The sequence below is a fragment of the Dromiciops gliroides genome, chromosome 1, assembly GCF_019393635.1.
Source record: "Dromiciops gliroides isolate mDroGli1 chromosome 1, mDroGli1.pri, whole genome shotgun sequence".
In the NCBI taxonomy this organism is placed as follows: Eukaryota; Metazoa; Chordata; class Mammalia; order Microbiotheria; family Microbiotheriidae; genus Dromiciops; species Dromiciops gliroides.
In genome coordinates this window covers 130,870,318-130,883,675 of record NC_057861.1, presented here as the reverse complement: position 1 = coordinate 130,883,675, position 13,358 = coordinate 130,870,318, and the positions used below count along the sequence as shown (strand labels likewise).

The 13,358-nt window shown below is 38.5% G+C and overlaps 1 pseudogene; it reads left to right on the top strand.

Annotated features, from left to right (window-relative positions):
* Positions 1–11,991, top strand: part of LOC122746499 — a 30,516-nt pseudogene extending 18,525 nt beyond the window's left edge.
* Positions 11,992–13,358: the final 1,367 nt, after the last annotated feature.

Genomic DNA, 13,358 nt, shown 5'->3' with positions numbered 1-13,358 from the left:
CTCTGAGAGGGGAAAGTTGAAGTCCCCCACTAGTATAGTTTTACTCTCTGTTTTCTCCTGTAATTTATTTAGCTTTTCCTTTGGATGCTTTTCCATTTGGTACATATTTTAGTATATAGTGTTTCATCATCTGTAGTTCCTTTTAGCATATTATAATTTTATATTTATAATTTATATATTTATAATTTTCATGATTATCCTTTTTAATTAGGTCTGCTTTTGCAGAGATCATGATTGCTACCCCAGAAATTTTTACTTCAGCTCAAGCATAATCAATTCTGCTCCAGCCCCTTATTCCAACTCTGTGTGTCTCTCTGTTTTAGGTGTATTTCTTATAAACAACACAATGTTGCATTCTAGTTTCTAATCTATTCTGCTATCTGCTTCTATTTCATGAATGAATTCATCACATTTACACTCACAGGTATGATTAGTAACTTTGCATTTCCCTCCATCTTATTTTCTTTTCTTTATTCTTCTCTATATGAATAGCAGGTTCCTCCTTTATAGTCTCTTTTGCTTCTGACCACTTCTTTTTTATCTGCTCTTCTTTTAATCAAAACCTCTTTTTCTTTTGGTCCCTTCCCCTCCTACTTCCCTATGGGGTAAGATAGATTTCTATTTTCCTTCTTTGAACCAATTTATATGTGAGTGAGGTTTAAGTATTGCTTGCTCCCACCATTTTCCACTCCACTGCAACAGTTCTTCCTTATATGCCTCTTTTATGAGAGGTAATTTTCCCACACTCTTCCTTTCCTTTCACCAGTTCTCTTAGGGTATCCCCCCTCTCTATTTTCCTATTTTTCCCATCATCCCAACAAAATTGATTCACTTCTGCATTCTCTTTCTATGTAGAATCTTTATAATTACCTTAATAATGACAAAGTTCTTAGGGAATACATATATCATCTTCACATATAGAAAGGAACACAGTTTTTACTTAATGAGTCCCTTATGATTTCTCTTTCATGTTTACCTTTTTATGCTTCTCTTGAATCTTGTTTTTGAAAATCATATTTTCTATTCAACTTTGGTGTTTTCATCAGGAATTCTTGAAAGTTTTTTTTAAATTAATATTTGTATTTAAAGTTTTGAGTTTCAAATTCTATCCCTACCTTTCTTTTCGCCTCCCTCTCTGAGGTGGTAAACAGTCAGATATGGGTTATTCATGTGCAATTATGTAAAACTTTTCCATATTGGTCATTTTGTATAAGAAGACTTGAATAAAAGGGAAAAAATGAATGAAAGTGAAAAATAGCATGCTTTCTTGAAAGTTCCCTATTTCATTAAATATCTGTTTTTTTTCTTTGAAGGGTTATACTCAGTTTTGCTGGGTAAGTTATTCTTTGTTGTAATCCTAGCTCATTTGCTTTCTGGAATATCATATACTAAGCCCTCTGTTCCTTTAATGTAAAGGCTGCTAAATATTGTGTGATCTTGACTGTGGTTCCACATTATTTGAATGGTTTCTTTCTGGCTTTTGGAAGTATTTTCTTTGATCTAGGTGCTCTGGAGTTTGGCTATAACATTCTTGGGAGTTTCATTTTGGGATTTCAGAAAGTGATTGGTCAGTTCTTTCAATTTCTATTTTACCCTGTGATTCTAGAATATCAGGGAAGTTTGCCTGCTTTCTTAAAAGATGATGTCTACTCTCTTTTTTTTTATCATGGCTTTCAGGTAGTCCAATAATTCTTAAATTATCTCTCCTGCATCAATTTTCCAGATGATGAGGTTGTTGCATGCATTGCCAGAGCTAGCTTAGTGTTTGGGAGGCTCTGAAGGAAAGTGTGCAAGAGAAGAGGAATTGGACTGACTTCCAAATGGAAGGTCTTTGGAGCCATTGTGCTGACATCATGTGAAACCTGGACAGTATACCAGCTCTATGCCAGAAAACTGAATAGCTTCCATTTGAATTGTCTTAAAAAGATTCTGAAGATCCCCTGACAAGATAAGGTACTAGACACCAAGGTCCTTTCATTAGCTAAACTACCAAGCATTCAATAGTGCAGAGAGTGTAACTTCAATGGGCTGGCCACATTGTTTGAATGCCAAATGTATGTCTAAAAGACTATTTTACAGATAACTTGTACAAGGCAGGTCCTCACATGATGGTCAGAAGAAGCAGTACAAAGACACTTTCAAGGTCTCTCTGAGGAACTTTGGAATTGATTTTGTGACAAGGGAGATGCTGGCAAAATCCCACCCATCCTGGCATGCTGCATCAAAGAAGGTGCTCTGCTCTATGAGTAAAGCAGAATTGCAGCTGCTCAACAGAAATGTGAGATGTGCAAATTTAGAGAATCCACCCCAAGTGTTCACATGGACTATTTGTGCCTGACTTGTGGTAGAGCATTCCAAGTTCATATTGATCTGATCAGCCACAGTTGGTCACACTGTAACTTAACTCTAACATAGTGATGTCATTTTGGTCCTCTCTGAGAATGAAGGAAGATAACCAATACCTTCTGTTTAGAGATAATCAGAACAGTTTTCCTTGATAATTTCTTGAAGGATGATGTCTAGGTGCTTTGATCTTGGCTTTCAGGTAATCCAATGTTCTTTAAATTATCTTTTCTCAATCTATTTTTCCAGGTCAGTTATTTTTCCTAGAAAATCTTTCATGTTTTCTTCTATTTTTTCTTTCTTTTGACTTTTTAAATTTTCTTCTAGATGTGCCATAAAATCTTTAGCTTCCACTTGCTCAATTCTAATTCTTAGGGAATAATTTTCTTCAGTAAACATTTGTATCTCCCCTCCCCCAGCCCTCCAAGCCCGGTACCTTCTTGTCTTTCTCTCTTCCCATTTCTTGCCTTCTTTTTTGTGTTGTCTCCCTGCATTAGTTTGTAAACTTCTTGGGAGCAGGGACTATCTTTTATTTTATTAATTGTATCTCCAATGTTTAGCACAATACCTGGCACAGAGTAGGTATTTAATAACAGTTTACTGGATTGGATTTGGAGAAGAAAACTCACCCAGTTGTTTTAGTCCACTGCTGCCTATAACCCCTGAGCTCAAGTGATCTGCCATCCTTAGCCTTCTTGATAATGGGATATAGCAAGAAAGTATTTTTTTTCTAAGAGGTGCCACCAGAATGGAGCCTTGAATAAAGTTAAATTGTCCAAGAGGTAGAGAAGAGGAGGGTTTTGAGAGCAGCCTGTGCAAAGGCTTTATAAAAGTGGGAAATGGAATGCCAAATTTATTGATTAGCAAGTAATCGAGTTTGACTAGAAGAGAGATTTTATGAAGGGGAGAAATAAGAGGCAAATCTCGAAAGTAAGGCTGGCATCTCACACTGAGCTTATAGTTCACTAAAAACTAGATCTTTTTTTTCCCCATGAAATTTCTAATTTAACCATGCCTTTCCTATCTTGTACTTGCAAACCTGATTTTTTGGGCACATGTTAGACACTTTATAAATGCTTGGTAGTTGAAGGGGTTCAAAATATCAACTACATAAGTGCAAGATGTGGGAGGCACAGTTAGCAATTTATCTTAGAAAGATATGGTGGTTTTAGTAGTCTGTAAACTCAATATGAGTTGACAGTGGAATATGGCAGCCAAAAAAATTAATGCAATCTTGGGCTACATTAAGAGTGTAGTTATCCCTTCCATATCACAGGGGTTGAGGGAGTAGTGCCCCCGTGATCTGGAAAATCTGTAAAAATTTTTGGTTGTCCCTTCATACCAGAGAAGTCTGAATTATCATCATATTAAAAGATAAAATATGTTGATGTTATACAATGCCATGGATATATTTTATGCATTTCTGATTTTCTAAACTTTTTCTATGCTGTCTTATGGCCTTTATATAACATCTATGGCTTCTGTAAAACTCCCCAAAAAGTCCCATTTAATATCTTACACTGACTTGCAATATATCAAAACCACAATGGGGAAAGTCGTGATGTGGAAGGGATAACTGTACATAGCATCTAGGAATAAGGAGGAGATAGTACCACTGTCTTATCCCCATGTCAGTTGTCATTTGTAATGCTGTGTTCAATTTTGACTGCCATGCTTTAGGAATGATGTTGATAGTCTGAAGAGTATCCATAGGAGAATAACCAGGATGGTAACGGGTCTTTAGACCATCCACATCACTTAGAAGAACTAGAAATATTTAGTTTAAAGAAGAGAAGACTTGACAGGATATATGTAATTGTACTCAAATATTTCAAAGACTGTCTTGTAGAAGAAGAAAATAGGAGACACGGATAAAAGCCACAGAGGCAAAATAGAGATTGAGATCAGAAAAGCAAACAAAATTTCCTAGTAATTATTTTTGCCCCAAAGTGTTTTGGATTGCCTTAGCAGGTGATATATCCTTGATTAAGAGAAGTCTTCTAATAGAGTCTAGGTGAATATTTGTTAGTTATTTTGTAGTAGAAATTCAATCCATATAGCTTGGGCTAAAGAACTGTTGGGATCCCATCAAACTCTAAAATTCTGTGATTGTAAATTTGAACACTGTTTTAGAAATAATAGGGAACTACAGAAAATGTTTGAATATAGGAGTGACAGGGTCATATCTATACTTTAGGAAGATTATTTTGGTAGTAGTATGAAAGATGGATTGGAGAAGGAAAAATCTGGAAGAAAGGAGACCAGTGAGGATGCTACTGGAAAAATGATGAGGGACTAAAACAGGGTGATATCCATGTGAGTTGAGACAAGGGAATAGATCTTAGAGCTGTTGGGGAGATACTTGACTTGATAACTGATTGGATGGGAAATGGGGTAGTGACAGAATGAAGAATTAAGTATAAATTCAAGATTATGAACTTTGATAATTAGGGAAGTATAGATTTGCTGCTAAGTGGTATGAGCATGCCAGTGTATGAGTGGTAACAAGATAGCAATGTGGCCAGTTCCCTTATTTCAAGTTTACTTTATTGTGCCAGATGAATCTTATGGGAAAGTTTCATCATGACTCTATAGTTCTATACCAATTCAAATCCAATCTGGCCTTCCTGGCTTGCAAGGAAACATACTGACTTCCCCAGGACCTCATACATATTCAACTTTATAGGTATACCACTACTCTGTTTAGATCAGCTTTTTTTTTTTTTTTGGTGAGGTAATTGGGGTTAAGTGACTTGCCCAGGGTTACACAGCTAGTAAGTGTCAAGTGTCTGTGTCCAGATTTGAACTCAGGTCCTCCTGAATCCAGGGCTGGTACTTTATCCACTGTGCCACCTAGCTGCCCCAATCAGCTTTTTAAAATTATTATTATTGTTTGATGTTTCTGAAAAGGATCAATGACATTATGGGGTGTGAGAATATTTTTGATGACTAGCCTAATTTGGGGGGCTAAAGCTGACTGGGGTACTTAATCTGGGACTGTTGACTATTTGGCTATCTGATTGCGTTTAATTTAACATGGGCCGTATATAAAGTTCCACCACACTGCTCCACTCCCAAACTGATAAACTAAAGATTAAGAAGGCTCTTAACTAAATAATCAAAGCAGAGTTTATTTATGAGATACTATTTAAAATTAAGAATACAGGGAAATAAAATGTACAACCTGACTGCTTTCCTGCAGTCTCTTTCCACTGTCTCTTTCCCACCTGCTGCGATTCAAACTTCTTGAATACAATAAGGGCCTTAGCCGCTTCTGGCCTCAGGGCACATTATACTTTCCCTGCTCAGCTACTTTCTTCTAACTCCTCTTAATCTTCACTTTCTCCAACCTATACCCTGTGCTGACTGCTTCTGTGCTCTCCGCTGCCTCCCGTTCAGTCTGTCTTCTGCCACCTTTGCTCCTAGTCCTGCTTTGCTGTTCGTCTTGTCCCCCCCCTCCTTTCTAATCCCGTCAGCCGCCCTCTCGACCTCTTCTCAGCCCCACTCATCCGCCCCCGCCCCCCCCCCCCCCCCCGTCCGACCCAACCCCCCTTTGTCTAACTCTCAGGTCTATATATACACCTTTCTTATCTCCACTCAAATCTCGGGGCTTTTTGTGCCCCCACAGACCAAGCTAATCCGCCAGCCAGGGCTACAGCTAGTGGGGGGGGGGGCTGTGCTCAAGCCTCACACACCCCAGCACAGGCCCCAGCACAGGCCACACCAGAGCCCAGCATCTCTCAGATACGTCTGCTCAGGTCGGAGGGAGCTGGGGGCTTTTTCCCTCCAGCTGTCTGACCTGTCATCTTGTACACCCCACGGGGCTTTTTGACTCAGCTGAAGCTGAGGAGGAGGGGCACCAGCCCCTCCCACACAGAAGAGACCCTGAGGGCCTAAGGATTTTCAATCTCAGCCCAAAGGTAGGGTCCCCAAATCAAAATAAATTTCCACAGGGGTGATGTCTTGACCTGTGAGTGAACTGGATTTAAGTGACACAGAGTTGTACAAAGTTATCAGCCTCACTCTCTCTTCCAGTCATTGAAGTCCATGGCAGGACAAAAATCAAGAAGACTGATAATGGTCCAGGATGCAGTGACTGACCTTGACTTCTTCAATATCTGACCAAGCTCTAACAGATCTACAATGCCTGCTTCAGCTGCCTTGATGGCCAGTGGAACAAATTATTCTCATCTGCCTATTCTGCCAGCATAAGTCTTCACATGTTTGCTCACTCACCAACAGGTCTGAGGCCTGTCAGTTACCTTCAACCTGGTTTTACATGTCTGCCAAGATGGTTTACCTAGGTATGGTTGCTAAGTGGCTTCCTCAAGAACATACAGCCAATATGTATTAATGGTGAGATTTGAACCCAGATTTTCTTGACTCTGATATCAACTCTCTAGCCCACTACCTCATACTGCTTCTCTAAATCTATACCTCCAAAAGGGGAGGACAAAAGAAAACCATAATTATTTTTCTGCTACATTACTCATGTGGGCTTCTAGACTGAGGTCATGTAATATGCTCATTTTTTTTGCCTTGAGTGATTCAGAGCCCACAAAACTAGAAGTCTTTACCAAGACTGACTGTATCCAATGACTTTATTTCTTTCATACCACTGAGCAAAGTAGAGTCTAGGGAATTTAGTTCTTTACATTCCACCGATGAAATGTCAGAATTCTAAATGACTAATGACTGTCTGATCAGGGGATATGTAAGGAAAAAACAACAGCTTAGTTCATGGATTGAGCAAATGAACTAGTCTGCTAATGTCTTATTAGATTTAGACATCCTAGAAATGGGCTTCTTATTTTGTCTTTTTTTTTTTTTGAATGTTTGTCCTAGACCCAATTGTAACACTTTTTCTCAGTAGAACATAACCAAAAGGTGGCAGTACGCTATTCAATATTTGTTGCCATGGTTAGTTCTTGTCCCATTTGTCATATAGTTCAACTTTAATCAATTCAACACACATTGATGGGGCACCTGCTATATGTTAAGCCCCGTGCTAGGTACTGAAAGGAATGCAAAGATGAATAAAACATGGTTGCTGTCTGTTAAATAAACATTTGCTTCAATAAGCATTGTAGCATGCCCTGTGAGAATTGACAATTATGAGAAAAATGTTCAGTCTTCTTAAAGTAAGTTTTAAGTATTAAAATAAAATATCTTTGCAATGTAATACTGAACAGAACACTGAATGACAGGTGGGAAGATAAAATAATCTGGGTTGCCCATTTGTGTTTGCAATTTAACTGCACACTCCAAACTTAATATAGAATTGGCCTTGTTCTGTCTGGATTTTATCATACTCGTCTCCCACTCATTCAAGTACGCCAGGAGAATCTCTTTTTATTTAGCCAGCACTTTAGGGTCTACTAGGTGGTACACTGGATAGAGCACTGGGCCTGGAGTCAGGAGGACCTGAGTTCAAATTTCACCTCAGACACTTACTTGCTGTGTCACCCTAGGTAAGTCACTTAACCCCAATTGCCTTAAAACATCCAGGGTCATGTTCAACCATTCTGATATATATCTTGCCACTGAACCCAGATGGCTCTGGAGGAGAGGTTGGTGACTTTCACAGCCCTCCCTCACTTAAATCCAATTAATTACAAGTCATGACATCACCTCCCGATGTCATGGTCCTCTGAGAATGAAGGACAAACAATAACAGCCAACCTTTACAACCAGGCCCCCTCCCCCAGCCTGGTTGATCAGTTCTGTCCACCAGTTTGATTCAGGAATGAAGAAACACTGAGAGTCAGGAGGCTTCTTCAGTCCCAGTCATGATTCTGATATGAGCTGAGTGACCTTAGACAAGTCTCTTTGTCTCTCTAGGCTTCTGTTTCTCAGCTGTTAAATGAAGGAATCAGTTTCATCTAGTTCTAGTGTTAGGATTCTAAAATATTCGAAATAGTGAATCATCAAATGTTAGGGTTAGAAGGGGCTTCATAGGCCACCTGGCCCAAACTGTGCTTAACAAAAATCTCTTCTACATGCTACTTGACAAGAGGCTATTCAGCCTTTGCTTCATGACCTTCAGTGACAGGGATGCCACCACCTTCTGAGGTAGCCCCTTCTACTTTGTATGAGGTCTAATGCCCTTCAACTTTCATCTAATACTCCTAGGTGTGATGATTCCAGCTTGTCCTGGCTCGTAAGAGTGTAATGTTAAATTTTCAAGGTGAGCATTTATACCTCTGACTATAAATCACGGTTTGATTTATTGTTTAGAAATTGATGGAAAATGTTAATAATACTTATTAAACTTAAAATGTGTGATGCATCCTTTTTTTAGAGAGAGAGAGAGACATTTACCAGCCACCACTGGATCTAACCCTTTTTCTACCTTACAGCCTATCAGATGGCTAGCATGTCCCCCCTCCCCTTACCTCTGGTGAATTTTTTTTCTTCCAAGTGAAACATCTCCATTTCCTTCAACTGATCTTCATATGACATGATCTTAAGAACCTTCCCAGTGCTGTATGCCAACCTCTATTTGCTTTCCAATTTACCAGTGGCTTTCCTAAAATGTGGCACCTGGACCTGAACAATTTACTTTGTTCTGATTAGGGTGGAGCAAAGAAAGAGGATTGTATCCTTATTACTAGAGAGGTGTAAAATCACATTAGCTTTTTGGCTGCAGAGTCATGATATTGGTTCACAGTGAGCTTGCTGTCCTCTAAATCTTCCGGACCTTTTTCAGAGAAATTACTATCCAACTATGTGTTATTCCCTCTCTTATACATGTAAGGCTGATTTTTTGCACTGGTGTTTAAGACTAATTCATTATCCTTACTAAATTTCATCTTTATTATATTTGGTTCAAAAGTAATTAAAATTCAATTCAGTTCAACCAGGATAAATTAAGGGTCTTTTATGTACAAAGCACTCTGTTAGACACTAGGAATACATTTTTTTTTAAAGTGAAATAATTCCTGTCCTCAAGAAGCTTACATTTTACTGCAGGGATTGAATATGTAGACAAGTAAGTAAATACACTTCAATTTTGAAAATGAGAGGTAAATTAATTAATGTGGGCAAGGAGATACATAAAAACAAATACAGGTAAGAGGTTGCATCTGAGATGAGCCTGCAACAAAACTAAGAGAAGTAAGGATTTCAAAAGCTTCAGGTGATGAGGGAGAATATTTCAGGCACGGGAGACAGTCTGTAGGCAGGAGATGGAATTAATCAATTAGCCACCAAGCATTTATTAAGCACCTATGATGTGTCAGGCACATAATGTATTAGAAGCTGGAGATATAAATACAAACATAGAAAATCCCTAATTTCAAGGAGTTTCTTTTTGGTGAGGAGATACAACATGCTCATAAATGAGTAAATACAACATATGTTTTACATATCTATCTACACAGTGAACAGGATTAGGGGGCAATAGAAATTTTATATGGAGAACAAGTATGCCAGTATGATTAGAATACTGAGTGGGTAATTCATTGATTCTGTGAAATGTGTTAGATAACTGCCAAATTCTCCATTGATTTTGGACTATGTAGATAATCTACAATATACAAATTCTATGTAAAGCATTTATTACCAGATGTGGAGAGGAGATATCTTGACCTCTGCTGTTTTAGGAAATGTGTTGGCTATGTGGGATATTTGCTGTCCTAACAATAAAGCAACTAGAGATGGGCCCAACTGGACATGGATCAAGGTTAAAGTTTCTTCATGGAATAAAGAGAACTATACAACACATTTTCCTAACCTAAATCAAAGAAGGGGTTATCTTGATTGGCAATTACCAAAAGCTCAAATTATGTACTAGACAGGTGCATAAGACAGCCTCTCCCTATCAAACTTGAGTGTTATAATTTGTACTAGATGAAAAAATATATAAAACTTATCATAATCCTCTCATTATGGACCAATTGCTTGGAGTTGTGTACTCCTTATGGATGCTTCTTAATTATAATTTAAATACATCAATTATGTGAACTATGTCATTTTAATGTTTTAGGTCTTAGGTTTATAGCCTTAATTGAAAAGAAAAACCTGTATGATTCCCCATGATTCCTGCCTATATCCAATTTTCACATGGTATCATGGGTGTTACATTTTCTCTGAAGTTGTATTTTCCAGGAGTGCTTGAGGAATTCAGGTTTCCTAGTACTGAATTTTTCCACAGACCCATAGTCAAAATTCAATTGATGTCATGTGCAGATTTTTCCCCCTTTATTGAAAATCTACTTTCTCTGGAATTTCTTAGGGCTGCTCTTACCATTTCCTTCTGGGTGGGACTGTTTTTGGCTTCTCATTTTGCTTAAAATGTGAAACTATTTCAAGTAGACATGCTTTATCATCTTTAAAATTTTTTTCCTTTAGAGGAACCTCCCTATAATTTGAGGATGTTAATAACTTCACCAAAGAGACATTTCTAATATTTATCCCTTTTTCTCTCTGGGAAGACAGAAAGATGGATTTCAAGCAGTCATTACTAAACCTTGGGCTTGTTTTCCAACAGGCAATGAGCCTGACTAAAAGACATTTCCTGTAGTTGCTTTCGAAAGGATTGAGTTCTGTTGCCATATATCTTCCATCCATTGGGTTTTCTAGAGACTGAAAGTCACAGGGAACAGCTCATAGACATGTGAATCATGGTATGTGGTTTATCATCATTGATTAGAATTTTTTTGCACACACTGGCATGTAGCACCATGTCAAATCAACAAGAATTTATCAAGCATCTATTGTGTGCCAGTGCACTATGCTTGGTGAAGTCATATTGATATTCATGACTCACAAAATCTTATTATCTTAAGCAGGCAAAAGCAAGCTAGAAAAGGGAAAGGGTTGGATTTATATACAATTTGAGAGTATGCATTAACTTGCAGATATTAGATAATCAATACATTTTTGTTGAATGAATGGGTGAAAATGAGCATAGATATATCTTATTGTGAAAAGCCAATTTGTACTACCAAATGTTTTGTAAAAAATGTTTTTGGCTCTTCCTCTTTACTATCTTCCTGTCTCTCACAGCCACGAAGGCCTAGCTGTGCAGCTTCAGTGGGTTCAAGATCTACCTGGGTCACAGAAGAGGCTACACCTGCAAGGACAGAAAGGTTTTCCAGTTTTTGAATGCAAAATGTGAGTCTGCATTCCTTTAAAAGAGGAACCCTCAAAAAAATTAAGGTGCAGCTAGGTGGTGCAGTGGATTAAGCACCGGCCCTGGATTCAGGAGGTCCTGAGTTCAAATCTGGCCTCAGACACTTGACACTTACCAGCTGTGTGACCTTGGGCAAGTCACTTAACCCTCATTGCCCCGCAAAAAAAGGGGAACCCTCAGTGGATCAATTGGACTGTCCTTTATAGAAGAAAGCACAAGAAGGGACAGTCAGGAGAGATTCAAAAGAAAAGAATCCACTGGGTGGTTAAATTCCAGAGGGCCATCACTGGGGCTATTCTTGCTGATATAGTGGCCAAGAGGAACCACAAACCTGAAGTTTGAAAGGTCCAATGAGAACAAGCCATCAGCGCTGCCAAGGAAGCAAAAAAGGCTAAGCAAGCAACTAAGAAAACAGCTGCATCTGCTGCTATGGCTCCTACAAAGGCAGCACTAAACAAAAAATTTTGAAACCAGAGAAAGTTTTCGCACCCTGAATTGGTGGAAAACGTTAATTGTCTACTAAATTGGACTAAGTAAAATACAATTTAAAGTAACAACAACAACAAAATGTTTCTGAACTGTCTCTATTCTATTGAGAGTATTCTGTATTGAAATGTTCCAGGTAGGTCCTTCTTGTTGCTTCATGAATCACAATCAGATCTGTTCTTGTTGAGTCATTTCAGTTGTGTTTGACTCTTTCTTTCCCATTTGGGATTTTCCTGACAAAGATACTGGAGTGATTTGCCATTTCCTTCTCCAGCTCATTTTACACATGAGGAAATTGAGGGAAACAGGATTAAGTGTTTTGCTCAGGGGGGCAGCTAGGTGGCACAGTGGATAAAGCACCTCCCCTGGATTCAGGAGTACCTGAGTTCAAATCCGGCCTCAGACACTTGACACTTATTATGTGACCCTGGGCAAGTCACTTAACCCCAATTGCCTTACCAAAAAAAAAAAGCATTACTATTAAAAAAAAAAAAGTGTCTTGCTCAGGGTCACATATCTAGTAAATGTCTGTGGTCAGATTTGAACTCAGGTTTTCTTGACCCCAGCCCTGGCCCTCTCTCCACTGTGCCACTTAGCTGTCCCAGATCTGTTTGTTCTAGGAGAGTGTTAATAAATCCAAATTAATATCTGTTCTACAAAATCTCTAACTCAGGCCAGCCACTCCTCTAATGTGTGCTATTATTCACAGGAGATACTGGGCATGGAATGGGATACTGGGATACTGGAATGGCAGATGGATCAGGACATCCTGGAAAAACTTGGACTTTGATACAGATTGATTATAATATTTTTCATCACAATTACTATCACCATTACCATCATCATCCGTTTTTGCCAGAAAGAAGTCAGTGGATAGAAGGATGGCCTTGGAGTTAAGAAGATGCAGATTCAGGTCTTGCTTCTGACACATATTGGTGATGTGACTATAGGTAAATCACTTAAACTTTCAGTGTACTAGACAACTCTCTAAAACTATAAATTACAGCTGAATTGATGGTCTGCATTGATGGAATACATTTTCACAATTGGAGTTTATTTGCTGATGAAATCACAAGTTCAGCTGCTTCTCCTATCTCTAAACTCTATCTTCTTCATCTTCCCTCCCCAATTCCCTTCCCCCCTACTGCAAAGAGTAGTGAAGTTAGAATTAGGAGACTTAGCTCTAGTGAGCTTTGCTGTATTACTGCTTTTAGTGATTATATTATACCTTTTCCTTTTTCTCTTCTAAAGAGAGAGGAAAACTTTCTGCTTAAGGAGTCTATAGTCTAATAAGGGGGATAAACTGAATGGTTTGAGGCAAGTCACTATATATCCCTGGGCCTCAATTTACCTATGTATGACAGGGAAACAGGAGCTCTTAGTCCCATTTCTG